General features: G+C 46.0%; 1 protein-coding gene across 18 annotated transcripts in view; it reads right to left on the bottom strand.

Annotated features, from left to right (window-relative positions):
- Tenm4 (teneurin transmembrane protein 4) overlaps positions 1-26,407 on the bottom strand; it is a 739,850-nt gene that overhangs the window by 674,169 nt on the left and 39,274 nt on the right. For 3 of the 18 annotated variants that reach the window (XM_006507807.4, XM_006507803.4, NM_001310760.1), the window contains exon 1: positions 24,935-25,254. The exons of 13 other annotated variants lie outside the window; for them this stretch is intronic. The gene's annotated coding sequence lies outside the window, so the exon portion shown is untranslated. Of the gene's footprint in view, positions 1-24,934; positions 25,255-26,154; positions 26,289-26,407 lie in introns of those variants that run through there. 2 more of the 18 variants (NM_011858.4, XM_006507808.4) reach the window with 2 other exon arrangements.

The raw sequence follows: 26,407 nt of genomic DNA, 5'->3' as shown, positions 1-26,407 counted from the left end.
CAGAGGGAGGACCAGGAAGGGAATAAAATCTGGATTTTGAAAGAAAGAGAGAGAGAGAGAGAGAGAGAGAGAGAGAGAGAGAGAGAGAGGAAGGAAGGAAGGAAGGAAGGAAGGAAGGAAGGAAGGAAGGAAGGAAGGAAGGAATAGAGAATATACAAAAATATACAAATGCAACAACAACAACAAAACTAAAGGCTTAGTCAATAAAGTGTTTGCAATACAAACTTGAGGACCCAAGTTCAGACCCCCAGCACCCATTTTAAAAACCAGATATGGAGGTACACATCTAATCTCAGCTCTCAAGGGTAAAGACAAGAGGATTTTTGAAGCTCATTGCCCAGCCAGTCTTCCCAACTGGTGGGCCCCAAGTTTAGTGAGAAATCCTATCTCAAAAGAATAAAGTAGAAAGAGCAGTTTAAGAAGACACCAGCATCAACTTTTGGCCTTTGCATACACATATGAACAGTTATGACATACTCACCAAAGCTAATTATTTAGCTATGACATCATTATCTAATCAAAATGATATTGTTAGTCAGCATTTAATAAACTCTTACCCAACTTTGTAATGGATACAATGGTAAGAATTTTAGATGCATCATGTCATCTGCTCCTCACAACATTCTAAGCAGATGGTATTACGATCCAAGCTTACAGATGTGAAAAGGAAACTCAGGGAGGTCAGAGGCTCCTTGGCCTCCTTTCAGGCCCTGCTCCCAGCCATCCAGGCTGTGCTGACCTCTGCCACGGCTCTTCTGCAGAGCTAGCATCTTCCAGCTCAGCGCAGGCAGAGCACCGGTTTCCAACCAGACAAGGCAGATGGACATTGCAGATAAATGTAACATCGACCCATTCTTGCCGCTCACCCGGTCATTCCCTGTTTGCTAGGAACACAGGACAGGTTAGCCAAGATACACTGTGGCTGAGGTCTTGATCAATACATCAATACTGGATAACATTAAAGGCAGAGCAGATATCTGGAAAGCAGTTAAGTAAGAGCCTCAAATCTAAGGACTGGCATAAGACATCAATGTTTAGCACATCTCTGCAATGCTGAAGAAATCACTCAAAAAGAACTCTATATTTTTACTCTTTGAAGGCTTCTGCCTCAAGCGTTTGATCCTTACATAAGCACTAGAAACACATCTAGAGTTTTCTTAGCCCAGAGACTGAGTTCAAGCATCTAGTGTGTAACTAGTGGAAAACCTGAGTAGCTTTGAGCCTACCCATTATGCTATCTAAGGTTAGCTTCTTCTCCGGGATGCAGGTGGCTCCCTCTTCTCCCTCCTTGAGGCAGGATGTATTTTTTTGAACTTAAAGGTTTGTAGGAGAGGTTTGGAGAGATGGCTTACTGGTTAAGGGTACTGGCTGCTTTTCCAGAGGACCCAGCACCCAGATGGCAGCTTACAACTGTCTGTAACTCCTGTTCCAGAGAATCAGACCCCCTCACATAAACATACATGTAGTCAAATCACCAATGTACATAAAATAAAACAAAGGTTTACCAAGAAACTACAAACTTGAGAGAAATAGTGAACACAATGTATAACAAGGAAGCTATACTCAATGGATAAGCTGCATCCAAATTTCAACTTTGCATTTTGACTCAAAAACCCTGGCTTTGAACTGTGGGGTTGATGTTCCACGTCTATAATGTTATATTACTCTGAAAAAGATGCCTGCATGCCTCCTATGATTTTGAGCGGGGCTATGGACATTTTTTTTCTAATGAAACTGTGACATCATCTACTCAAGATTCACCTTTTCCAAATACTGAGTTCTACAGCAGCTAGGTAGCTCCTTTGCCTCATCAGGACCAAGTCCAAGTTGGTCTTCCCCAGTCCTAGGACCACTTCCCCTATTTTCCTGGCTCCACAGGCTTCCCTGAAGCTTCTATAAGCTCTGCCTTTTGCCTGGGGACTCCTCCCACACACACTCACTTGAGAATATCCTCAACCATCAAGGCTCTTTAGAGTCATCTCTATTCTCTGAGGTCTTCCCTAGTGACCTCCAGGCAGATCAGGTCACCCCTAAACTGCTGGATGTTCACTCCCAGGTAAGCTCTTTTCCCACCATGTACCTCAAATGGTGTGCGAATGAGCAATGGGCATGTGTGTTTCCCTCTACTAGAGTAGGATGGCTTAACAGAAAAATTTAAGCACAATAAATAAGCAGTCAGGGCTACACCAAGAAACCCTGTCTTGAAATAACTGGAAACCTACTATAAACTTGTAGTCCTAGCCTGTGGTAGGCAGCTGGATAGCTTCTTTGATCACTCTCTACTTCAGCTATTAAGGAGATGTCTCTGAACTGAGGCTAGAGCTCACCAATTTGTCTAGTCCAGCTGTCCAGCTTGCTCTGGGGACTCCCCTGTCTCCACTTGCGGATCCCTTGTCTCTGCCTACCACATCCTAGGATTGCAGACTAGATGCTACATCCATCCAGAATGTATCTAAGTGCTCTGGGTATCCAAATTCTAGTCCTCGTGCTTATAGAAAACAAGCTTTGCACACTGAGCAGTATCCCTATGAAGCTTCTCCTTCCCCATAAGACCATTGCTGGCTGCTGCTAGGCAGGGGCAGCTGATGTGTGACTCTAGGAACACTTACACCCTCTGCAGCTCCTCCCTCATGCCGTTGTCTTCCAATAAGCTACAACCTTGGAGGCAGGCATTGTATCTTCCCCTGACTCTGTCTACTACTATGCCTGGAAAATCTGATGTTCTCTATAAATACTACTTGAAAGGCTGAGTAAGTGAATGACTGAACGACTAAATATCCAGAGATGACTTCAACCTTGTATTTAGCCATAGCTGCATCACCTGGATAAGTTGGCGGTCTCCCTCTGGTACTCCCATGCAGGAAGCAACTTCATTGGATTGTTTATGCTCTGGATCATAGTCCAGAAATGTTTCGAACATAGGACAGAATGAAGCCCATCAGTACAATAACTGAGAGATATCCTTGCCTCCAGTACAAATTCACAACTAAAGTTGTCAGAGATATGTATGTATATACACACACACACACACACACACACACACACACACGGCTTTTCAAAACTACATAGGAAAGAATTCAAAGCAGCTCCTGTACTCCATGGTGATATGGCATTGAAAAGGAAGGTCTGCACTGAGTTAAGGGGCCTTTGTCTGCTCTGTGTGACTCACTCCAAGGCTTCCCATCCACCTGATCAGCTGAGAAGGGGAAGCCAAGGCTCACTCCCACAGGTTCTGCTCCTCCCCCTGTTCCCATGGGCACCCACAGCAACCCCAGCTCCAGGATGAGGGGCCCTGGCTCAACCCTAGCTCTCTAGGAGACAACTGGGACGGCCCATTGTTCTTTCCTCTGTGTCAGGGATAGGTAGTGAATGCTGGGAGAAAATGGGACCAGCAATCAAAAAAACTTGTATTCCACATCTGATCCTGTTAACATCGCCCTTGTTGTCAGTTAAAGTTCCACCATGTGAATAGTTACTAGCCTGGGTCATGTTACTTAAAACTGCTCAGCCTCTCTGAACCCATCTCTTGGGTTGGCTTGTAAGGCCATACAGGTTAAGGTTGGCCATACAGTCAGAGTTTAGACACTAGATTTCAATGTTCTATCCAAGTCTTGGCCTCATTTTCCCTTAAGAGACTTGCTTGATGGTTTAAAATACGTTCTTTCTCTGGACCACAGTGTCCCCAGCAATGTGGATAAGAGAATTATCCCTGAGGTCCCCCTAGATACAAGATAGAGGGTTCAAGGGTGAGACTTTCAATACTGCGCTTTGTACTTGTATATGTGTAACTAAGAGAAGAAGAGAGGGAAGGAGAAGGAATGGGTGGAGGAAGGGAGTTTTTAAATCCCCTTAATCGAATAGAATTTCAGTATTTTTATACTAATCCATTATGTTCTCGTTGTTTCACGTGTATTTTAAAAGCTTATCTTTGCCTTTTAGCTCCTTTACCAGCACAAATCTTCCCGAAAACCTAGTAAAACTTTTCTCCTTCCTGATAACATTAAAAAAAGTTAAGCCTTTATTCTTTATATATATATGTATATATATATATGTTTCCTATAAGATAAGCTGGGAATGGGCATAACAAACCTGGATTCTGTGTATTGAGCAGCTAAGATGTCAGTAAGCAAGGTAGGCTTGTGGCCTCCTGAGTGAGGTAATTGTCATGGGTCTCTGAAGGACATCTCAAGTTCTTAGTGTGAGCACATCACTAAGACAGGAACAACAGCTCTAGCCCTGTGCACTCAATAATTCACAGGGCTCACAGTGAAACAGTCCTCAGAGGTACCCTACTCTTGAGATATTCTCTCAGAGATATTTTGCAATTAATTAAGAACATGTTTTTCCTCTCCAAACTCGGACTTGAACCCAGGCCCTCACACATACAAAGCAAGCACTCTGCCACTGAAGTATAGCCCCATCCAGTTGAGGAATTCCTACTCCTTTCCACATACCACACAGACACGTTTTTTTGTTTGTTTGTTTGTTTGTTTGTTTGAAGACAGGGTTTCTCTGTGTAGCCCTGACTGTCCTGGAACTTACTCTGTAGACCAGGCTGGCCTCGAACTCAGTAATCTGCCTGCTTCTGCCTCCCAGGTTCTAGGATTAAAGGCATGCCCAGCCAACCACACACAGACACACACAGACACACAGACACACAGACACACACACACACACACACACACACACACACACACACAAAACATGGAAAAACATGCCTTACAGTAAATCCCTGGACACAAGATGGGGTTTTGGGGCAAGGCAGTCATATAAACCCAGGATCAATGATAATTCCACCAGTGATGTCCTTAGAGATGCCACTTCACCTGTAAGAGAAGACACAGTAGGCTCCTGCAGCATTGCCTATGTCACATAAGATAAGCTGTGACGCACACACCAAGGCATCTGCCACAAGGGATTTACTCTGAAAATGTGACTCTCTCTCCTCTGTACTCTTTGCAGAATCCTAAGCAGAGATGTTTGAAAACACACTGATCAGTTTCTCTCTCTCTCTTTTTTTCTTGTAAAACTTAAAACCAAATCATTCATATAAGAGGCCATCTTGAAAGAAAAGGGGTCACTCCATTAGTCTGCACATTTTCAGAAATAAAGTCATCTGGGGGAGGGCATAGCTGTCTTACTATGCGTGCATGTGTGTATGTATGTGTATGAGAGAGAGAGAGAGAGAGAGAGAGAGAGAGAGAGAGAGAGAGAGAGAGAGTCAGCAAGGAGAACCAAGTATTTCATATAGCTATCTAAAATTTAATAACATGGAATCTGCCTGTGTCAAATATTACTTTATTTAACAGAATGTGATATCGCTTGATAGAGTCATAAAGTGCAGCCCTATCAAAATACAGCTGTTATTAACATTACCAACAGCTATTTTATCCTGGAGAATGTTATTGAAACCATAATGATGGACACTTTTGAAGTAAGTTGTCCCTAGCTAATTTCCAGAGGCCCCTCTCCCCCAGAGACTTCATATCACAATTCTAGCTGAGGTTTCACACATGGTAGAATGAGGACTTTAACATGCTTTAAATAGAGTCATCTCTGGGTCACTGATAATTAAATAGGAGCTGGAGCAATACAGAATAAGAAAAATGTCTAATCTCTGACTCTGAAATAAAGAAATAGATAACGCTGGGGCAGCAGCAGCAGTGAGACCATCCCAATCTGCAGCAGGACTCTTTTCAGTCCAGATGTCTATTTCAAATGGCCACTAAAAGTCTGTGATGAACTTCAATTATGAGAAGCAGCAGATAAGAGCCCAGCTCCTCCTCGCTTCTCGTTGTTAGGGGTGGTTTGAAGCTGCCAATCACCACCCTCTTCAAAGAGGCCCAAGATGCAGACGGTGAGGGAGGGGCTCTACCTGCTCTGTACACGCCCACAGAGCAGACAGACTCAAGTTAAAATGCCCTAGAGAACTGCAGAATGTACCTAACCAGCCTCCCACTACAGCCACCAGCAATCTCCCGGAGACGGTGACAACAATACACAGGAACCACGAGGCCACTCCTCTTCCTCCTTGTCAGCCTTCTGAGGCTGATCTCACCTCTGTTCACCTCCACACTCTCAGGGGGTGATTTGACCTGGCACCCTGTAAGCCACCAGGTGATGTGAGCCTCCATGTACTTATGATAGCGTAAAGCAGGGTGTACGCAGGCTCTTCCAACAAAAACAACACAGGCTCTGCAGTCAGAAACACCCAGGAATCTGCAAGACCTCAACCCCCAACCCTTCTTGCTGGGCTCGCTCACACAAGCTACACAACCTCTCTGGAAAATGGAGACAAGTAGCAGCCACCTCCCTTTAATAGGAGGCCACTGGTCCATAACAGGATACCTGATCCTGTCTTTCTCCCAATGGGAAAGCAGAGGGCCTGCAGTCAATGTCTGTCTGCTTCCTTGGTTTCCTATAAAACAACTCCCTCCGCCCTGGAAGAGAAATTCGCTGCAGAGGCCAGCTGAGAAAGAAAAATGCTAAATAATTCAGAAGCACTAACATCAAGTCTGATGTCGGTATAAAAATAGTTACAAAACACCATACTCTTCGTGTTTTTATTACAACAGCCTCAGCTCCTTGGTAGAAACAGGAGGAGTGAGGGGCTGGGCTGGGCTGGAGCTTGGCCTGGGGTGGGGGCTGGGACTCTGGAGCTGCCTAGGCTTCATTTGACCTTTCTAATGACTAATTTTTGTGCAATCACAGGGCAGGCATTTGCTTGTCACAGCTATATTTTAAAACTGCCTCCTGATAGGCTGGCTTATTTTTAAATCCAACGTCTGCTCAGCTGGGCTGCTGGAAACACGGGAAAAGCTTTCTCTACATCTGGTCTTCTGCTAAACCCTCCAAAAATTCCAGCCCTAACCCCAAAGTGCAAATTCAAAGGAGAAGACTGGGAAGGCCGCTCTAAACCCAGTCCCTCAAGGAGTCTCATGTCCTTGGTCTATGTCATTCACAAGGCTAGTGCTGTCCCTCAAACCACAAATTCTAGAAATGAAAAGGCAGTTCCAACCAGTTAGACTAAGTCCTCAGGACTCCACCAGGTCCTCTGTATCACCCACTAGAACCTTCCAACCACCCCGACAGCCGATATAAGACTCCTTGTTTTTATAGGTAGGGAAGCTGAGGTTTGGGAAATGAAAAGACTTACCCCACAAAGTTCCATCTCGTAGGTGGCGCCTGAGCTGAGACAGACTCCTACTCCACATTCTCTTCCCAACACTCTCCTTGAGAGGTGAGTGTATGGTTTGAAAGGGTCTCCATGAAATATTCAGCCACCATCTTAGCCTCTGTCTGTTTCATCCAGACCCAATCTGAAAGCTTACTTGGGGCATTTTCTCTAGCAGAGGAGTGACACAGAAAGAAATCTCCAATTTATGCTTAACAAGATGGTAGAAACAGCCTCTTCTCTGGGCCTGCATAGGCACACGGGGCAAGGCCATGTGCATATGGAGCAGAAGGTCCTGGGGGCATTAAATGGAGGCCAGAATCAAATGTACCTCTTCTGGAAGCCAGGGGGCTACCAGGCCTACTTCATAGGAGGGAAGAAATGGTGCTGAACAAGTGAGAAGAGTATGCTTGTGGGGGTGAGGGGTGGGGGTGAGGAGAGGGAGGGAGGGGGGAGGGAGGGGGGAGGGAGGGAGGGAGGGAGAGAGAGAGAGAGAGAGAGAGAGAGAGAGAGAGAGAGAGAGCACGTATAACCCTGACCACAGCAGTTCACGTCTTTACGGAAGGCATACTATCTCATCCTTCCAGTCTGACCACAAGCACTTCTTTCTTCTAGAAGCCTCCCCTGCCTCTGCCAGGCACCGTGGGAATGAGAGCTCTTTCCCAAGTGCATCTGCCCTGAGCCAGGCTCTATGCTAGAAGCTCAATTGGCATTCTCTCAGTTAGTCCTTGAGCTGGTCTCCTTACCACATAGTGAAGAGGAAAACACCAAATAGAAGAGCTCTAGTTACTGGCCAAGATCATGCAAGACAGCACAGTGGTTCTCAACCTGGGAGAATCTTGTATTCTCCTCCTAGATGACATTTAACAATGCCTTAGGAAAATGTTGCCTGTTACAAGTGGTGGAGAAGGCACCAGCATCTAGTGATCCAGAGACACCATCAATTATCTTACGATGCATTAAGACAGACTAGTGCAAGCAAGAATTACCCAGCCAAGGGTGCCAAAGTTAAGAAAACTTCAGGCAGAGAGGGCTGAGCCAGCACTTAAACAGAGGTCAGCCTGACTCAAACTTGGGTATTTTGAAATACTTCCTTGCATCCTAAGAACCCCAAATTCTGAGCAGACACGCCTACTCCTTTTGCCTCACAGCACATATAGTCCAAGGCAGAGCTCACTCAGCAAGCTCTTATTGCTTAAGTAGTCATATTGTAGGATGGTGCCCAGGTTCCCTGCTGAGGGACCCCACCAAAAGAAGCCCACCCTCCTCTCTCCCTGGATCTTGGAAAAGAACATTGAACATAATTTTCTAACCTCTACAAGAAGTTTGTCATCAGGAGTCTGGCCCTCCTTGCTCTCCTCCAGGGACGTGAAACTCATTCCTGCCACTGTCGTTTGATACTTAGTGAACAAGGCCCTAGCAACTGAACTGAAGGCAGATATCCATCCAGCCTAGCTTCCCTTGGCATCTGAAGCTCCAGAGGAAAAACTGAGGATGATCCCATGAGAAGTTATCCCTAAAGTCCTGACTATGTGCTGCTGAGATCTGGAGTAGTGGAAGTAGTGAAGAGAAAGCCAGGCAGGCCTGTAATCAAACTTGGCTCCATTCAGCAGACAATGGAGCATAATAAGTGCTGCTGGCAGAGCTGCCACACTGGGTGCAGTGCTGTGGCTCAGCACACACAAGGCCTAACTATCTTCATTAGCAGAGTCTGCAGCAGAGGACCTGCCTTTCAGTCCCTGACTCTGATATGAGCCTTGTGACACCTGCTGGCTTGTCTCTGGAGTCCGTTTCTGAACAAATGAACTTCATTTCGTAATGATTAGAGAGATGGAAAACTGAGATGGGGTGAGAACAATAGATCAAGGAATGACAACTGTGAGAGTTACCATGGCAATGCTTTAAATTTGAAGAATTCCAAGGATGTTCTGGAAATTAGAGGCAGGCCTGAATATGCACGTGTGTATGCACACATGTACACACACGCCTATTTTGATGCTATGGGGCTATCACCCAAACTCAAGTCTGTTATGAACTTTCCCATACTACACACACACACACACACACACACACACACACACACACACACACACACGTATTTGGAATCTTAAAAAAGTGTTTTAAAGGGGCCTTCCAAGAGCACAAATTAATTTTGAAAATAAGTTTTGCTTCAGCAATGAAGGTAGGAGCCTACTCAAAGCTTTGCCTGAAAGTTTAGTGACCTCTGGAGATGAGAGGAACCTTGCTTCTGCCATTGGGCAAGTTCCCTGCCCCCTCCATTTCGGGGGGGGGGGGGTGAGGGGCATTTTGCTTTAGGGCCAAGTAGATTTATTTATGGACCTAGTTCTCTGGCTAAGTATGGGTCAGGACTTTGGGGGCAAGATGTCTGACCTCTCTGAACTACCTTTGGAAATAAGGAACAGGAAGACTTCACTGTGGGAAGCAGGGTTGCTGCTATAGACATTGTGCTGTCCCTGCTGAGCCTACAGGATCTTCTATTAAATTGATGGCCATTGAGGTGGCTCAGCAGGAAAAGGCACTGGCTGCTAAGTCTCATGACCTGAGTTTGATCATTGAGACCTACGTGATATATAGAGAGACCTGGCTCACAAAGACTGTCCTCTGTGTGGAGGAACACACACACCTACCCACTATATATATATAAATATATATACACACATAATAAATAAATGAAAATACAATTTTAAAAAGACCTAACTGGGTTTGTTGTGAGGATTAATCTAGATTAATCTCTACCTCCATGGAGACTTAATAGTATCCACAAGAGAATGAGCTGAACAGAACGAGGAACAGCCAGATCAGATACAAAAACCATTGGCCAGATTGACCAACAACCCTGACCCTTCAGCTTCCCTCCCTATTACCCGAGCTTGAAATTAAACAAAGTAAAGTCTGCTTTCTACTCGAGTCTTGAAGGATGCTGGCTTCTAGTTTACAGCAGCCTCCAATCAGAGAAGCCCGAAGCCTTCCCTACTCTCACTGTGAGGCTGCCTACTCCCCTGCCTGCCTTTGAGGCCCTGACAAAGGCAACTGATGGTGGCTGACTCCGTTGTTATAACAAACTCTGAATAAACAGTCTCTGCCTGTGCCTATATGGGAAGTCTTTATTCATTTTCAGCCAATAAGGGTAAGAAATAAGTAAATTACATAGCATGCTCTGCCCTTGACCCACCCCCTTCTTTCAGATTATTCTTATAGCAGCTAGGGTGATCTTGTTAAGAATACTAGAGCATAACATTTAACATGGTGGAAAGAAGAAAACATACAGAAGGGTTAGGGAGTCATGGAACAGTAGAGCAGGCATGGATGCAGGGTTCTTATTGCAACAGGATTGTCAGACTAAGGCTTGGCAAGAAGACGCTATTAGAGCAGAGACGGGGAAGTGGGCAGTTACCCATGGGGATATAAAGGGGAAAGCATCCCAGGCAGAGGGACAGCCTTGAAGCAAGAATGGGCCTGATGAGCCGGGTGTGGTGGCACACGCCTTTAATCCCAGCACTCGGGAGGCAGAGGCAGGCAGATTTCTGAGTTCGAGGCCAGCCTGGTCTACAAAGTGAGTTCCAGGACAGCCAGGGCTATACAGAGAAACCCTGTCTCGAAAAAACAAACAAACAAACAAACAAAAAACAAAAAAATCAAACCAAACAAACAAACAAACAAACAACAACAACAACAACAAACAAACCCAGGCCTGATGTCCTACACAGTGAGGGAGAGAGTGATCTGAGCAGGAGATGGGTGGGAAGCCTGGTGAGAGGGCTTTGGAGGCTTTGGAGCTATATTGACCATTGCCCTGAGGCAAGCAAGGGTCCCTTGCTGAGCTCTGAGCAGGGAAGGGACAGATCAGAGTTACATTTTAATACAGGATCTAATGTAGATATAACAAGAGGATCATTTTAGCTGCTACGATGACTGGAAACTGCAAGGGATCAAGGACTGACAAGGAACCCAAGACAAGAAGAAACCACTATCTGAATGAGAGAAGATGAACATGGACCCAGATGGTAGCAGCAAAGATAATAATGAAATATGTCAGTTTCTGGGTCTATTTTGAAGGTGAACCATCTTAAGATATCCCGATGGCTCTGTATGCAGACATGGAAACAAACAAACAAACAACAACAAAAACCATGCACTAAAGGCAACTCCAATGTTTGGGTCCTATGAAGCAGAGGATGTAGTTCCCATTGGCCATGATAGGCCAAAGACTACTGACAGAAAACGATTTGATAAAAAGGCACATAAAATTCAAGTTTGAGATGCATAAAGTTCAAGTTAGCCATAAGACGTTCAAGAGAAACATCAAAGAGGTGGTTAGACACTTGAAGCTAGAGTTTGGGAGACCCCACAAGCAACTTTCTTCTCTATTTTGCTTGCTCACTTACACAGGAATTCAGGAACGAAAATGTGTCTGTGTTCAGCTGGATCACCTAGCACGACACAGTTTGGAACACACGTCCAGAGGCAGAGTGCAGTGACACTGTCCCAAGATTCCCTGGTACCCACGGTGCAGCTCCCAATCTAACACAGAGATGATGACAACACCTTCAATCAAGCTCCTTTCAGTCTAGGGGGAACCTAAGTTGGCTTCTTGCTTCTGTGGTCCCATGAGCAGCATGCATCAAATGCTCTCAAGTGCTACACCATCCTTGACCTCGAAATTTCAAGTAAAGAAAATAGGCGAAAGAAATAAACGGAAAGCCCCCAGTTATGTGCACCTCAGCGTTAGTTACTGTGGTGGAGAACTGGAAACAGCAGTGGGTGATTAGATAAATAATGGCACATCCTTATGATGGAAAATTACAAATCTAAACGGCATGCTGGAGAAAAAAATGTAACAGCATGGAAAATTATCTTAATAGTAAAGTCAGAAAGTAATGTATCTAAGTTGCTCTATGTGGCAGGGGAGAATAGGAGTAGATGAAGATTAGAATTTCAGGCAAGGGGCCACAGAGATGAGCCACAGCCAACTGTAACTCCAGTTCCAAAGGGTCTGAAGCCCTCAGCTGATCCCCATGCATGTGGCACACATAGATACGTGCAAGCAAAGTGCTCAAGTACCTAAAGTAAAAATAAATAAATCTAAAAACATTTTCCAAGCAGTTGTAAAGAAGAACAATATCAGAAAAGACCAAGTGTGTTTGCTTAGCTACAGGGTCGTGTGTTGTTTACATTCCCTTAGCGATTACCTTAGGCCTCCTTAATGTTCTGGTTACTGCTGTCACAAGGAGAAACACATGAATAAGAATATGATTTCTTAAAATTTCGGTAGTGCAGAACATCAAACCCATGGTCTCATGCATGCTAGGCAAACACTCTATCATTCAACTATATTTCCTGCTCCCAAACATGAAAAAAATATGTAAAATCTTTAAAGTAATACCTTAATAATAAAATTGCTCCCTCCTCCACAATATGTCACAAAGTTGAATGCATTTAAGGATGTTAAGGGAGCCTGAAGAGCACACTGTTCCGGCTGTAAGTGCAGTTTGTCCCTGGTATGCTGATGATGGCCACTGTTTATTATGTTGCCTGGCACACGGCAGCTGTCACGACAGACACCACAGCAATCCTGGTGTCCAGATGCATACACATCTGGTACTTACAGACATGGGGAGATGAGGAAGAGAAAGATCAAGTTTGAGATCCCTGCTCGGCAAGGAAGGGGATTCCATCATCAGGATTTGTATGTCTGGGGAACTTGTCAGAAACACACTCTCAGGTCAACTCTCCAATGCACTGGACAAGAATCTGTGTTTGTGTTTATGGCAAGGGGGTTGTGCGTAGTGTATGCTAGTGTGCACAGACATATGAGGACATGTGTCTCTACATATATATTTAAAGCCCAGAAGTTGATTGACAATGGATGTCTTTATCTATCTCCTGACATCTTATTTTTGAGACAGTCTAGCATTGACACTGAGACTCACCATTTTGGTTAAGGCTGGTTAGGGAGCCTCTGGGATTCTCCTATCTCTGCCTCTTCCAGTTCTCGTGTTATAGAAGCAAAACAATGTGGCCAGCTTTCATATAAGTGCTAGGGATCCACACTCTGATTGTCCTGCTTGTGTGACATGCACTTTGTACACTGAGTCATCTCTACCATCCCGAGGACCTGTAACTTAACAAGTCTCAAGAAGTAACAAACAAGTGTTGTTTGTTATTTTGTCTTGTCTGTTCTTTGGGACAGACCTTCCTATGTTGTCCAGGCTGACCTTAAATGTGTGATCTTCCTGCCTCAGAACACCAAGTTGCTGAGATTACAGAAAAGCACTCTTGCATCTGACAGTCAAGGGCCTCTCTGTAGTACAATTCAGTTTCCCAGTTTGACGTAGATTTGAGATGATCTCCAGAAAAATTAATCCAAAGGAGTGAATAATGTCTTCACTTTTATCATTAGTAGTAACAGTATTAGCATTTACTTGTCTGTGTGCACATGACTGGATAGAGACATATATGCCATGGCACATGTGTGGAGGTCAGGGGACAACTTGTAGAACATGTTACCTCCTTCTACATATACTCCAAAACTCATAATCAGGTTATCAGGCTTTTGTAGCAAGCACTTTTACTGAGGCAAGTCATCTTGCCTGCCAAGGACTTCTTAACAAATTGTACTGTCAACAAGAAAATCCCAAACCCTTCAAACTTGAGAGCCTTCAGACTCTTCCACAATGACAAGTCTTCAGCACAACTTTGGAAGGTTACTACCATGAGATGTGCATTTGACATGCTGAAAGAAATGAGACATCCTCTCTTCTACCTGGGGAATCCAGAAGTGACCTTGCACATTTGAGGGGATTATGCAGGATTGGTTAATGGGCACAGCCCAGGAGAGAACAAAAAAAAAAAAAAAGAGCAGAAGTAGCCCAAAGGCTTATCCTGACAGCTCCAGGCAAAGCAAGGCCTTTTCCACCAGGCAGAAAGCAGCTGTTGGAGGGAACAGAACAGGAGGAGGGAGAATGCTGACTTTCCCACTGAGATGCCCCAGTTTGCCAGTGGCAGGGCGGAGGGTGGAGCAAAAAGCCTTGATTATCATATTCTAGTCCCATGGATTTAGTGAATTAGGTCACTCACCTCATACATAAATTACCCAATATGGGATCCTTTCTGCTTCTTTGGAAAGGGGATGGAATGAACATTTAATGAAGCTCTACTCTTGTGTGTCATTGCTCACCCTTAGCTGTATAGCTTTGCTGGCTCCCATCTCTCTCTCTTACACACACACACACACACACACACACATACACATACACACACACACACACACACACACACACACACACACACACTGGCTCCCATCTCTCTCTCTTACACACACACACACACACAGAGACAGACAGAGAGACAGACAGAGAGACAGACAGACAGACAGACAGACAGACAGACAGACAGATAGATAGATAGATAGATAGATAGATAGATAGATAGATAGAGACAGGGACAGACAGAGAGACAGAGAACATTTATGGGGAAAGAAGAAACTGGTCTTTGGTAAGAACATTTCAGGTGAGTCTACTGCAGGGATGGCATTAGCAATGCCTGTTGAGACCTATAGTGATACTAGAAACTAAAGCTAGCACTGAGTAGGTACTCAGAGAGGCAGAGAGAAAGTCTTTAGGATTTTGTGAGTGTAAGGAGTAAAAGAACAATTGATACTGAACCAGGGTGAACTGCTCACCTTTCTCCACATATCCCTGGCTTTCACCTTCTACAGGTACCATCATTATCCAAGGTCCTCCTGGAGCTATGCTTGTATAACCTTGCAAAATGAGCATCTTCAAACCCTCTTAAGTCTCAGAGCCTCCCCAGCCCCACATGTTCCCACTACTGATGTGCTCTAATGGGCTTCAGAAGCAGGTCACAAAACCTGAAGTTGAGCAGATGGGGAATAAGAAGAAATATGCCAGTGCCAAAAGCCACCATTGTCACAAAGGATACTGACCAAAAGATACTATACAAGTGCCACACAAACCTTTTGGAGACAGAGACTTCGATTTTCCATTTTATTACTGAAAAGAGGGTGAATACAGATTTCTAAGGACTGTGTTTGAATGCATAGAGCTACCAAGTGACGTGTGTTGGCAATTCCCGAGTCTTGCCAGGCCCTCCAAGCCACTTCACAAAACCACAGCACAGAGGGGAACCATCATCAATGAAAGGAAAGGGAAGCCAGAACTTAGCTATACCTCAATAAACTCCTGTCCTTTCTTCTTTGTTTTTTTTTTTTTTTTTTTGTTTGCTTGCTTACTGTGGTGCTGAGGATTGAACTCAGAGCCTTGCAATGCCAGGCAAGTCCATCCACTACAGAGCTAAAAGTCAATAAATCACTTTTCAGGTTCTGGGAATTCTCATGTTGACTCAGCAGTAACAAGGACTCCTATGCTTGTCATAAACGATCTTTCCCAATAACCATGCTAAGAACCCTGCCAACTTCTCAATATTATTCCCATTTGATGAACTGGGAAACTAAGGCATGCAGACATTAAGTAGCTTATCAAGGTCCCACAGAGAGAAGGCACTGAAGCTGGGCAGAGTAGGTGGTGCCAAACTCAGTGCTGCTTTCAGATACCAGGGGAGAGAGCTTGGGAGATTGTTCAAGGCTGCAGTAAGAACACTGTTCTACAGTCCTAGGTACTTCCTGGAAGGTGGCTCCACACTGAGCCTCACAGCCACTGTCACTTAGCAGCTAAAGACTACTACTCTTTAGGTAGGGGCGCCTTGGGTTTTAATCAGTCAACCCTGTAAACAAGGCACTCACTCCAGCTTTATTTATTCCTTGAGAGAGAGGCGCAGCAAGAGTGGGAGCCAGCAAGGAGCTTACACAGCATTTCAGTGCTATGCACTGCTGGGAAGCTCATAAGCACAATGGGGCAGGCAGAAGACCGCTTCCTAGCCTGCACCAGAGACAGATGGGGACTACAATCAGCCACATTTGTACCAGGTTCAGCGCTGCCAATCACAAGCCTGTCCGGTCTGAATCACAGAACCACAAGCCATCTTCTACTTTCCTCTGGAGAGTAAAGATCCTACAAATCTCCAGGGAACATCATGCATGTCTATATTCTAGACAGTGCACACACCGGGTCCTGAGGTTGTCCTCTGCATCTTCACATGCTTGGACTAGATCTTTGTAAGGTGAGCACTGGCTCCTCCCTGCCATGATATGTGAGCTTGATTGACTGCACTTTCTATTATTTATTTATATACGAGGACAGAGAGGTACAGAAGGTTGATCCAAGGTTTCTGTGCCAGAAAAGTGGTGGCTCAGGGTCTGAAGCAGTTCTTCCTCTGAACACAGTCTCCAAAGTTGATATTCTTCTCAATACCCTATTTTACTCATCCAAGTCACCATAGCCTTTCTCTATCTTCCTCCTTCCCTTCTTCTCTTTCTTGCTTTTTTCTTTCTTTCTCCTTTTCTCCTTCTTTCTCTTTCTCTCTCTCTCTTTCTTTCTTTCTCTCTCTCTCTCTTTCTTCTCTCTCTCTCTCTCTCTCTCTCTCTCTCTCTCTCTCTCTCTCTCTCTCTCTCTCTCTGTGTGTGTGTGTTTGTAATCCTAGCACTTAGCAGGCTGAGGCAGGAAGGCAAGATTAATACTAGCCTGAACTACAGAGCAAGAGCTAGGCCAGCCTAGGGACCTCAGCAATCATGTACAAAGCTAGCTGTAGATTTGCCTGCTCTCCCAGTGCTGGGTTGCTAGAAGCAGAAGGATCCCTGAAGCTATACAGCAACCCTGATTCAAAATACATAAATAAAAATAAATGGAAGCTGGACATGGTGGTGCACGCCTTTAATCCCAGCACTTGGGAGGCAGAGGCAGGCAAGTTTCTGAGTTCGAGGCCAGCCTGGTCTACAGAGTGAGTTCCAGGACAGCCAGGGGCTATACAGAGAGACCCTGTCTCAAAAAACAAAACAAAACAAAAGGAAGAAAGGAAGGAAGGGCAGGAGAATGGAAAATAAAACAGAATAAAAAATAAAAACAATATTTCATCTTTGTATACTATTCTACTGTCTGGCTCCAGGACACTCTGTCCAGTCTATTCCTAACCCCCCCCCCCCCCCCCGCCAAGCTAATAAATACCACTGCAGTGAACATTTTTATTCTTAAAACTTCTCTGCCTGTCTCTGAATATTTTCTTTGGCTAGATTCCTAGAATTGGAATACTGGACTAAAGGGAGTAAGTGTTTCTAAGACTACCGACAGTTACTGCCAAATTGCTTTCCTAAAAGGGTATATTAATTTGCATTTTCACCAGCAGGGAAGGAGAGTACCTGTCTCCCATCATCCTCTCCAGGATCCAGCATTGTCTTAAAGATAATCTTGGCTAATAAGAAAAGTGATAAATGGTAGCACAAGTCTTCAAAGAGGCAAAGGATGCTAATCTTACAGTGTATACAGGACACAGATTGGGTTGCTCAGTGTTCCTCGTATGTCAGCCAGTTTGGAGAAGTTTTATATTTGAGTTCTATGATGGCAAGGACTTTCGTGTTATTCTTTGATTATCCCTGGGATCCAACCTGGTGCTCCCTCTGAGTCTTTTCCACAACAATGGAAGCATCCTATGACTGCAAGTATCTACCCTGGTAGCCACTCTCCACATGTGGCTTTTGAAACTTTGAGAAATGCCTTCAGTGATTGAGGAAATGAATGTCTTAGTTATATTGCATTTTAGTTAAATTTAACTTGAGGTGTCACTAGCGACCACTGAGTTACAGTGTGCTATCGATTGCACTGCAATACATATTACTGAGAGAAGAACTCAGTCTCCCAACTCCACCTGCTACTACCATATTTCCATCAGGGCAAGAGTTGGCCTTTTACCCCCTCAACTCTTTGTGTCTATTTTTTCTCTCAAATGGAGGGCTAATGCTACTTATCAGTCATGTGGGGTGATGTAGGGATCAGCTAATTAATGTTTGCAAAGAACTGCATTACGAACTGGTTCTCAGAATAATTGCACCTTAATAAAACGTTTAAACAACCCGTTCTCATCCAGAGGCCAACGAAGGGCTGGGTTTATTTAGTTAAATGCTGGTTTCCCTGACTCATCCCGAACTGGGTCCTTTCACTGTGGACCTTCTCAAAACAAACCCCTTTCTTTGGGACCTTGCTATCAATAAGCAGATACTGAAATGGGCTTCACTGTGGAGCTGATATCACAAGTTTGATGAGTAAATTAATAATACAAACAAGATTGGGGAGGGTGGATATTTAACCAACTTGAACAAATTGCTTTTAAGCTCTTAAGCACTTTAATTGCTTACATGATAATGATGCAAATTTGTAAATGTCTTGATCTACTCCCAAAGTTGGCCCAGAAGAAAAACAAAACAAAACAAAACAAAACAAAAGGAGAAACTCTTCTAAAGACAAACACTTTGTTAAGTATTGGATTTTGATTATGTGTTATTCTATAAAGATTTAAGGCTGCCGTTCTATGGAATAGAGGGGTTAAGAGCTAGAGAGAGCTACTATCAAATGTTAGTCCCAGGCATGTGAAGTTGGGCAAACAGCTCCTCCCTCCCAAACTCCCTCACGCAGGACAGACACCAATAGCACTTGAAAGGTCTTCCCTTGGTTCTTGTCCCTGTCTTTCCCTCCTTCATAGCGTAGAATGGTTCACCCTACCCTTCTAGCTATGTCTGTGGAAATGAGGCTACTCAAGATCCAAAAGGAGAGACACTCTTTATAATGCAAGCCCCCAAATCTAGGACAGCTAGGATTTCTCTGTGTCTATGGATCATTATTGTCATGTTCTAAAAGAACATCAGAAGAGAAGGTGCTTGGAAGTGAACCCCTCCGTAAGGGCTGTGGACTCAAAGCCTAAAATCCAGCAGCAAACTGGTGAGAAATTCAGGTTCTTGAGTCCTCCAGCCCACTCAATCAGAATATGCTTCCAAACACAATTGTCCTTTAGGTATAGATACATACTCAACTCCAAGCAACACGCTGGTTCTAGTACCTCAAGCCTACTCTCCTCTCCAAAGGCAAGTTCAGAGACAGGAAAACTGAGGAATGAATGGGGTATATACAAAGCTCCAACCCTTTTGTTTGTCTTCCAAAGGGTTTGAAGACCAAAGTTTCAGAAACCAACAGTCATTTCACAGCAAGAAAAAAAAAATAGAGAAAAAATAGACTTTTTCAGAGAGGGAAAAACTGCTGTTTGTTGTTTTGAGATAAGATCGCTCTATGGAAAGATGGCCTATTTGGCCATCATTGGAAAGAGAGGCCCATTGGTCTTGTAAACTTTATATGCCTCAGTACAGAGGAACGCCAGGGCCAAGAAGTGGGAGTGGGTGGGTAGGGGAGTAGGGGATGGAGGGTATGGGGGGTTTGGGGGATAGCATTGGAAATGTAAATGAAGAAAATACCTTTAAAAATATTTTTAAAAAAAAATCTCTCTATGGAGCCCAAGCCAACCTTGAATTCACTAAGTAGCCCAGGCTAGCCTTGAACTCTTGGCATCTAAGTACTGGGATTGCAGGTATATATGCCTCCAGACCCAGGAGAAGCTCCGTTTTTGTTTTCGAAGCCTGACTTCCAGAGGATGCTAATGGTGAAGTGATGGCACTTGATACCCTCTGATATTCCATCTCCCACACCACAGAGCCAGCACAGGACAAACGGGGAAAAGAAGTGGGTAGGGGCCACTGCTCTACAGACAGACTGCTTCACTTGGGGCCTGTTTCTACCTGTTTTCCAAACAGAAGGAAAGCTGGGATTTGATGTTCAGACAAGACACATTCTCTCACATCCCTAGGTGAAACCAGAGTGTCATAGGCATCAAAGGCAGCATCTCAACCTTGTCTGAAGTCAGAGGCAGTGACCAACAGAGCCACTCCATGTCAGGTGACACTTGACACTCAATAGCCCTTAGGTGACCTTTTTACAGGATCTAAGGGAACTTCTGATTTATCCTGCTGGGGATAAGGACACCTTGGAAATGGGAGGTTTCTCCTACTGGTTCCACAGAATTCTCTGTCACGTGACAAGTCATGTAACCACAGGGAATAAACCTTTTCTGGGTCACAGAAAGACAACTGGGGAAGGAGCAAGCCTGACAAATGCACCCTCTGATTGAAGTGGATCGTGAGGGGACAAGAACCTCAAACAGCAAGAAGGTACAGTGAGTGAGTGATTTATTTACTCTTGTCCTGGGATAGTAACAAGAACAAGGAGCTGATTTTCAATGCAAAGACATTTAGCAGGTGGGGCCACCATGCTTCTTTGACAACACCCTCCTTCTTCACTGTCCCTTCCTAAGACCTCCTAGGTCAATGGAAGGCCTCTGAGCCAAGGAGAAGAAGGAAAGAGTAGATCTCCACTCCCAGCAAGTGCTGGAATACATGCTCACTTATCCAGGGAACTGTTTGTCATTTATCATGTAGCCAACCCCACCTACAAGGCTGAGGAACATATTTACATATTTCAACTCCACTGCTGGCTGAAGCCTCAGAGAAAGTCATTCCAAGACAACCAGGGAAGAAAAATATTCTTGGAGGGGAAAAAAAAAAAGGAATTTCCTATCAGTTGAGTAAAACATTGCAAAGTTATTCGGATTCTTTTTATGAGGTTTGCATGTGACTCCCTCCCCTCCCCCACCACTTCAGTTCCCAAGCTTAGAGGGGACTGGAAAGTAAACAGATTCTGGTTAAAAAGATGTAGACAACACAGTTTATCCTTCTGCTTCTCAAGCGTGACAGAGCTTCAGTACAGCACATGCCTTTGACTCTACAACCCTACTTTCTAGGAATCCGTCTTGAGGAAACGCTAAAATTCTGTGAAATGTACAAAGTTGACTGCTGTGGTTATGCTACAATAAAATACTAAACGTAAACAAGAAATCAAGAAGTGTGGACTGGCTTAATGAAAGCGCGCTATATTAAAACATCTGGGCTCTATATTAAAACATCTGGCCACTGGAACTGTTGCTGTGAGGGAGGGGAGTTACAACAGGGTACAGGGTAGATCTATATGCTTTATCACTAAATATAAACAAGCATTCAAAATACTATATGACCTCACTTTTTCTGTACTCATAGAGTCTCAAGATGCAACCCCAACAGCAATTGAGCTTATTTTGACTTTGTCTCTATTGTCTGAATTTCTTCAGTGATAACATTTTACCTGGGTAATCTGAGCAAACAAAGAAAAGGACCATAAAGTAATAAACCCATAAACCCATACAGTACACACCATATATGTATGTGTGCAAACATGCATATACACATATGCACATTTGTATTTACAAGTTTTATTAAATACTTTCCTGTAGAAAGTTGTTAGGTTTGGGAATCTGTGTTGCTTAGCTGCCTGGGATCTAGGGCATGCTACTTTCAAAGTGGCTCCTACAGTTGTCTCTCAGAGCAAAGTGGATGGAGTGATTTGGCTCTCGATTAGATTACAATAAACTTGTGTGATAAACTATTTAAGGAGTCAGGTAAAAATTGGCCCCTTGGACCTAAAATTGACTTTGATTTACCCAGCGAGGCTTTTCGAATCAAACCCACAAGGGGTTGATTTTAAACCCCATTGTGTCTTTGTTTGTCACTGTTTAGATAGATGGATGGGTGTGGGAGAATATTCTGGGATGGGAGCATCTGAAGGCTGGGCCTGGGTGGAGCAGCTGTCAGAATAGGAGCAGCAGGCAGCAGAGGACTTGGCTGAGCATTTGCATGACTGCTTGCCCAATCTCCTTCTCCCCCAACCTCCATCCCAGTTAGAATGTGAATGAGCATCTTACATCAAGTCCCTCATTTGTGTTGCCCAGCAATCTTTTGCTTAAATTCCTGATCACCTCTTTTCTCAGAGTTGTAACTTCTGATCTGAAAATACCAGATTATATAATACACCAGTCTGCACAAGGATGGAATTCTGTCAGGAGAAAGGGACCCAGTGAAGCACAAATTCTAACAAAACTGGAAATGACTTTTCTAAGAAAAGAGAAGATATTTTTGTGTCAAGCACTTGAAGCTGGTTTTAAATAGACTTTGGATGCAATGTTGCTGGTTCTTTGGGCGCTGTTGATTTATTTCCATGCCTAACCTCACCCAACAAATGTACATCATTGGAGAAAGTTGAAAGAAGCCGGTAAGAATGATCACCGGTGACACTTGCTCGAAGTTTAATGGGTGCCGGTGCTTTCTTACAGAACGGTAGAATAGATGGCAGTATCATATTTTGCAGAAGAGAAGTGGCCCTCCCCACAAAACCTGCCTAAGACCTCACAGTCTCAATCCCCCAAATCTGTAAGTCCCACCTCCATTAAAAAGCTCCCACGAAAGGCTGAAGGGATTATACTAAAAAGAATTAAACTCTAATGGAAAGAGTCCTCTAACCCAATACCTACCCTTCTGTTAAAACCTCTGCTCACTGCCTACAATTCCAGGTCATTCCATTTGCTGTACTCTCAGGGTTCCTCCTTAAACTAAGCACTGATTGTGAACCCCCAACCCTTAGCAAAGACTGACTCTTTCCTCCACAGGGTACTTTCATGGCTTAATGCCCAAAGCCTACTTCCACCCGGAGAAGACTTGATTAAAAAAGCAGGACTGGCAACCCAAGAACATGAGGAATCTCTAGAGAATGGAATCTCACCATCCCTGACACCTTCTCCACCCCAGAACAGTAATCTCACAAACTGTCCTGCCTCTAATCCCACTCACTCTAATACCCATTCCAGCAGCTTTTCGCTGCTACCGAATCAGATACAGTTGCATCCCCACTCTAAACAGTCACAAGAGCGGACAAGCGGCACAGACCCAGTCCCACTAGGAGAAAGGGTTTCCTTGTCACCCCCACCAAAGAAAACAGGTTCTTTACAGTAGTCCTACAGCTCCTAGAAAGAGCGAAATCCGGCTTTCATGCTAGAGTCTGGCCTGGTCGGAACCGCCCACCCCCACCCCACTGCTCGCTCTCTCTCTCTCTCTCTCTCTCTCTCTCTCTCTCTCTCTCTCTCTCTCTCTTTCTCTCTCTCTCTCTCTCACGCACACACACACACACGCACACACACGAGAGAGAGAGAGAGAGAGAGAGAGAGAGAGAGAGAGAGAGAGAGAGAGAGAGAGAGAAAGCGCTTGCTCCCGCTACTACCACCTGTGAAAACAGTCTCTTCTCAACTTTAACATTTAGAAAAGCCGGGAAGTATAGCTACAGGCCTCCAGGAGCTCACCCAGGGTCTTAAAGAAAGTGGCCAGGCATTGAAAGGGAGGGGTAAGTGCACCCCAACTGTGAAGCGCTCCTGGTCGGAACTGGGCCGCCACAGCTCGGGTTTCGATGATTAGGCCCCGCCCACTCCGTCACCCCTCTAGAGCGGAGCTCTGTTCGGGCCACCAAAATAAAAAAAAAAAAAAAAAAGCCCCAAGGCCGAGGGCGCCCAGTCCCAGGTTGGCGAAAAGGGGGCCGCAGCCAATCCTGGAAACCCCATCCCGGAGGCTTCTAGAGGTTGATGGAGAGGAGAGTTAGTCACGTGGAGCCAGCAGCAGGGCTGGGAAGCTAAGTGTTGGGCCCCAAGAGCTGGGAAACAGGTTGCCGCCAAGCCCATCCCCTCCCCCAAGCCAACCGGCTGAGAACCGATTCCCGCCGTGCCCTGGTAGCGAACCCGGTCGCCTCCGGGGTGCACTCCTTCCCTAGCCCCAGCGGCTGGGCCAGAGCCGCTACGGCAACCCAGGCAAAGGCGCCTTCAGCAAGGTCAAGACGCGGCTGGTCGGCACCTGGGGATTTTTCCCCAGCCCTGCACTGGCTTTGCAATCGCATTGTTAAGGATCATGGCAGAGGCAGGAAATCCGAACAGCCCCACAGGTCTGCGCGGGGGAGGATTTATTTTACAGCGCCGAACACACTCAGACAGACCCGGGATTTCAGGGGGGAGGGGATGCGGAGTTTCAGGACACCGGAATGTGGCAAAAACAAAACCCTCCCCACCCATGCACGCTATCATCTGACTTGGGGGAGGGAGTTCAGGGCCACCAAGCCCCAGACTTCAGCGTTCCTCAGGGTTCTTTCTGCTAGGGCTGGGATAGCTTTTCCCTCTACAGGCGAAAAACAAGATTTAAAAACACTCCACTACTGTGGTTCTCTATCAAAGCCCATCAACGTGCGACAGGCTGCGGCAGCGAAGGGAGGCAGCGAGATAGGAGGGAGGGGGGTGGAAAGGAGCGCAGTTGAAACCAAACTGTTTTCAGTCCTGGAGGGAGGCGAGGGAACAGAAGCCATATCAGGCACCCATTCCCATAGCATCCGCATTAGGTATAATAATTTTTTCTGTCCACCCCCGCACCCCATAGAGGCCAGTACTCTACTTCCTAACCCACCACAAACACCCCAAACCTGGGCCTGGATGCCTGGCGTCTCTGGGCATTTCTAAAAGGGACTGGAGGCAGGTTTCTAAACAGGTGAAGGACGCTGGATTTAAAGCCAGGGAGGGGCCAAGAAAAGAGTCTTGGGGCTGCCTAGAACACCGATTTTCCGAAAACTACGTTCCCTGGAAGGCCATCCAACACCCCCCCACACAACACCTCCAACACCTGAATCTCAGGGCTCCACGGACTCAAAGAAATCTGAGTCCTGACCCGTTCTTCTTCACAGGTTAATCTTGGATCTCCACCCACTCAGTCCCTGCTTCGGTAACCGGTTCCTTGGGGACAGAGCTTTAGCACCCAAAGCCCACATCTCAGAAGTGGGCACCTCGGCACAAGGTACCCAGCTCCCCATTCCCCAAGTGGGTCTCCCAGGTACTTACAGTCCCCAAGCAGTAAAACTTTCAGGGTTGTCTTTCAAGAGCCGGGTGCTTGCAATACAGATCTGGGAGATCACTGAGGCAGCTTATATAATTGCCCATGATACTGTTCAGCGAACATCCTCCGAGCACGGCCGTACAGCTCAGCACAGGGACACCCTCTAGCCCCGGCGCTGGGGATCACGAGCATGCCCCACCAGCGCCTCTACAAAGCAGCAGGGTGATCTCCAGGGCTAATCAAACGCCAATAGTGCGCTCAGATGCCCGCAAAACCCGGGCTGACTCTGCGTCCTTATAGCTGCGTTGGTGGCTTACGGTTAACTGCATGTGTACAAACCTTCTCTCCAGGGTTGTGTTGTATGTGCGTGGGGGGTGGAGGAGAGGTGGCGACTGGGTAGGGGACTGGTGCAGGTCTGAGGCGGATTCTACATCTAACCTGAGCAAAACTCTCGTCCACACAGACCCAAGTGCAGAAATCGTCTTAACGTCTCCTGCTGAAAGGGATACCAAATTCCAAAGTTAGAGACCACGCAATTGAATTTCCAGTACTTTCCAACCTGGTTTAGGCGGGGGATGGGGAGGGGGCGGGTAGGGCATAGAAGAAGAGGGCAGTGGCCAGAGAAACCCACCTACGGACCCGCCAAGAGGCATTGACCATTCATAACACCCTTTACCCCCCTCCCCCAATAGTTATTGGGATATTCCTGGGTTAGGTGTGGACACACACACACACTCCGCGACACCACCTTCTTCCGCTTCTCCGATGCAAAGACTGCATTTTTAAATCACTAGGAAAATGACTAAGGAGCTCAGAGATCACATTTCAATACACAGCATATTTCCCGAAGCTGGAGGTGCAAGTAGTCACACACTCACAGCCCTGCACCCCTAGAGAGTCCACCCGGCGCCTGCAGTCCTCAACTCGTTCCGAGACAAACCGAACGAGAAACGACGCGACCGGCGAAGATGGGCAGGAGCCAAGCGGGTGGCAGAGGGCGTGCGGCTTGGGGGTCGCGTCCCCGGGTTACCGGCTCTAACCGCAGCGCGCACCGGGGCCGCTGCAGCCAGCTCTCGCCCCGCAGGGCAGGTTGCAGAGCGGGAGCCCGGCGCCGCCTCGTGGGCTCCTCCAGCGCCCGCCGTGAGTCTGGGGCGGGCGAGTCTGCAGAGGGGCTGCAGGAGACTGGGCCGTGGCAGGGAAGGGGATCCCGGCGTAGCACACGAACCTGGATCGAGCTAACCTCCATCCCACCCGCGGTCCAGAGTCTGGGGCCGGCTCCCACCTCTCCGCTCTCCCCCAACACTGGTTCCCAGGCTCCAGTACGCGGCGGACTCCCGGGGCTGCGGTGGCGGAGGCTCTGGGCTCCAGGCTCCTTGCCTTGTCGGCAACCTGGACGCCCCGCTCTCCTTCTCTTCCTCCCTCCCTCCCCAGTGCGGAGCAGGGAAGCAGGCTAGCATCTCCCGGAGCCCCCAGCAAGC

The sequence above is a fragment of the Mus musculus genome, chromosome 7 (genome assembly GCF_000001635.26).
Source record: "Mus musculus strain C57BL/6J chromosome 7, GRCm38.p6 C57BL/6J".
NCBI classification, from domain to species: Eukaryota; Metazoa; Chordata; class Mammalia; order Rodentia; family Muridae; genus Mus; species Mus musculus.
The sequence above is the reverse complement of the archived record's forward strand: the minus strand, read 5'-3'. Positions and strand labels throughout refer to the sequence as shown.